We start from the raw sequence: 3912 nt of genomic DNA on the forward strand, positions 1-3912 counted from the left end.
TTCCCTCCCTCTCCCCACAACAGACAAACCTGTGAGGTAGGTGGGGCTGAGAGAACTCTGAGAGAACTGCTCCTGAGAGAACAGCTCTGAAACAACTTGCAACTGACGCAAGGTCACCCCAGCGGCTGCATGCAGAGGGGTGGGGAATCAAACCCGGTTCTCCCAGATTAGAGTCTGCGCTCCTAACCACGACACCAAACTGAACCTCCTCCATGCCCCAGTAGGAGTCGCCAGAGGTCGCCATGACTTCCAGGCACGGTCACACATACACACACACACACAAATGCAAAAATACAGAAGAAGGAGGAGGAGGAATCCAGACCTCTGATCAGGGATTTGGGACATGAGGATCGTATATAAATCTAGTCTGGAGAGGTGGAAGAAGAAGAAGAGAAGAGATTGGATTTATACCCCGCCCTTCACTACCCAAAGGAGTCTCAGAGCGGCTTACAAACTCCCTCCCCACAACAGACACCCTGTGAGGTAGGTGGGGCTGAGAGAGCTCTTGACAGAAACAGCTCTTTTTCAAGGACAGCTCTTATCAGAACTATGGCTTGCCCAAGGTCATCCAGCCAGGTGCAAGTGGAGGAGTGGGGGAATCAGACCCGGTTCTCCCAGATGAGAGTTCGCGCACTTAACCACGACACCAAGCAGACGGCATCCTTTCCCTCTACCCCTCTGCCTACATATTGTGGACATGACAAAAGAGGACACTCAAACATGAACAGAATTGCACACACAGGGCTTCTTTTTGTGCAAACCAGAGCCCCAAGAAAGCGTGCAAAGCCCCCGACTGTGTGTATAAAGCCTAGGGGCACACATGCCTGGTTCTATTCTTTCCTTTATATATAAATATATATTGTATTTTTTTTAATGTGAGTGTGTGTGCACCTGGAAGTCATGGCGACCTTTGGTGACTGACCCCTACTGGGGGCTTGGAGGATATTCAGAGAGGCGGCTGGATCAAGCCTGCCCCCACCTCCCACTTCTGGTATTCCTTGGAGGTCTCCCATCCAAGTGCTTGCCAGGGTCGGCCCTGCTTAGCTTCCGAGATCTGACAAGAGGGGTTTGCCTCGGCTATCTGGGTCGGGGCTGCCTCTGTTCTGTTCTGAAGTTATGCTCAACGTTGTAACTGGAAGGGAAGCCAAAGGGCCCAATCCCATCCATGTTTCGCAATTGCAGTTGTGACATTGGCTCAATTTTTTGAGAATGGCAACAAGTGGAAGCTGAACGGGGTAGGGGCTTGCCTCCTGTCTACCTCCTGAGTCCTGACTGTTATCTTTACCTGCAAGCGAGCAAGTCTCTCCCTACATGGCTTCTAGACCAAGCCAGGTCATTCATTCATTCATTCATTCATTCATTCATTCATTCATTCATTCATTCATTTATTCATTCATTCATTCATTCATTTATCCATCCATTCATTCAGAAGCAGGGAGCCCTCCTTAGGGTGTCCCCTGAGCCACTGATTGGTCAACTGGTCCACCCATTGACCAATAAGAACCCATGGAGCAGGCCTATCAATCATTCTTCTTTCCCAGGGAGGGGAAGGGAGAGAAAAAATGACCAATCGAGGGTCCTTTCAGATGGAGAAATCTCATGGCTACCAAAGCCCCAACTAGGATGCTGTCATGAGTTGCCAACCTCCTGGTGGGGCCTGGAGAGCTTCCAGAATTAGAGCTTAACTTCCAGGCGACAGAGATCAGTTCCCCTCAAGAAAATGGCTACCTGGGACGGTGGACTCTGTGGCATTATAGCCTGCTGAGGTCTATAATGCCACAGAGTCCAACGTCCCAGGTAGCCATTTTCTTGAGGGGAACTGATCTCTGTCGCCTTCCCCCTTCCTCCATAGGCTCCACCCCCCAAATCTCCAGGCATTTCCCAACCCAGAGGTGGCAACCCCAGGGCCGTCTCTTTAAAGACTCCACCTCCCCGCACTCCAGTTCAGAACCAGCCTCATGCAACAGAACGAATCCAGGGTGGGACTTTAAAACAATTTTTTTGCACGTGTTCGCTTCGTTCACAAAATTTCGCTCTGCTCTTTCAAAGCCCAGAGGAGGAAGGATCTCGTTTCTGTTAGCAAAAGGGGGGAAGCCGGGAGAAGAGATTCAAATTACAATTAAATTTCGTTGCCGCTTAGTGGGACAGGGAAGGAAGACACTACGGGCACCTGTCAGCGTTTTGCCTGGCTCTGAGAAAGGTGGGGGAAACCTATACCTTCTTGCTTGAGAGAAAACCTGCTTCACAGGATTGGCTCGTAAGTGGTAAGTTGAAGCACGTGCTCTTGATCACTCTGTTAACAGAGCTTCTCTACAACTAAAAGAAAAAGAACCTTTAAAAAGAAGAGATTGGATCTATACCCCGCCTTTCACTACCCGAAGGAGTCTCAGAGCGGCTTACAGTCTCCTTTCCCTTCCCCTCCTCGCAACAGACACCCTGTGAGGTAGGTGACGCTGAGAGAGCTCTGAGAGAACTGCCCTTGAGAGAACAGCTCTGAGAGAACTGTGACTGACCCAAGGTCACACCAGCAGCTGCACGAGGACCTGTGGGGAATCAAACCTGATTCTCCCAAATTAGAGTCCGCGTTCTTAAACACTACACGAAACTTGCAAAATCAGGACAAAAGCATATCTCTAGGGTCTGATCCGGAGGTTCTCTCTGGCCCGAGCGGTACAGATGCATGGAGGGACATTCCGAATTCTATCCAAAGTATCCGGCTTCCGTAAAGAACAGCTACACTTTTGTCTCGAAGGCAGCCAGGAGGTGGTAAACACAAAGGTGCAATCTTATAACAACTAGAGGTACAATCTTATAACAACCCTGGCTTTATCTGGATTGCTTAAAAAAAAATCCTAACCCTTTGTTGAAGGCTGCGGCAGGTGACTGGAGTGAATGTCTCCGGTTTTGCGGAAAGAACGGACTGGTTTTGAGTCCCTGCAAGGTAGCTGCAGCTCAGCGGTCTTGGGAAGTGGTCAACGGCGAACTGGATATTGCAAAGAAGACAGAGGGTGAGGCAGCTGGCCTCCGGAGTTATTTTTGGTTTGGGGCGGGCTTCGGACGTTCGGGACTAGCGGCTCTACAATGGTGGGGTCACGACGGACAAAGGGTTTGAAATTAGACCAGAGACACACAAGGTCAACTCAGGCATGGATGACAGCGCTTGGTCAGCTGTCTAAGGTTCCTCAACATGGCGCCCACCAGTGCTTCCCTTGGCACCTGTTGAGCTGTTCAGAAAGTGGGGTGGGGTCGTTGTAAGGCAGGGCTTGTTATTGGCTGCCCAAGTGAAAGGGTTTTCCATTAGAGGATCAGGAGGAACCAGGCCTATTTTTGGGCAGGAACACACAGGAACGGAGTTCCAGCTGGCTCCGGAGTTGGCCACACCCAGCAGGAACTCATTAGCATAATAGGCCACACCCAACAGCAGAAACTCATTAGGATTGGCTACTTTAGGGGTGTGTGGTCTAACATGCAAAGGAGGTGGGTGTGGCTGGATGACCACACTTCTGGTGGCATGGGGGTGTGGCCTAGTATGCTAATGAGTTTATGCTGTTGGGTGTGGTCTATTATGCTAATGAGTTCCTGCTGGGCTTTTTCTACCAAAAAAGCCCTGGGAGGAACAGTAAGCCCCCATCCTTTCCCTCTTCAGGCTTTTCTTCTTCCCAGGAGGGATGAAGAAGAAGAAGAGGAGGAGTCTAAAAGCGGCTTACAATCTTCTTTCCTTTCCTCTCCCCACAACAGACACCCTGTAAGGAAGTTCACGACACCCGGAGATCACTGAACTGACCGCTAGGTTTCTTCATGGTTTTATAAAACGGAAGAATGACTCTGAGCATATTGATTATTCTTAATTTATAATTTTAAAAACTTAAATTTAAGAGTTTAGATTTTAATTTATTGTACGGCTTAGTTATC

The sequence above is a fragment of the Gekko japonicus genome, unplaced genomic scaffold, assembly GCF_001447785.1.
Source record: "Gekko japonicus isolate JY-2015 unplaced genomic scaffold, Gekko_japonicus_V1.1 scaffold513, whole genome shotgun sequence".
NCBI classification, from domain to species: Eukaryota; Metazoa; Chordata; class Lepidosauria; order Squamata; family Gekkonidae; genus Gekko; species Gekko japonicus.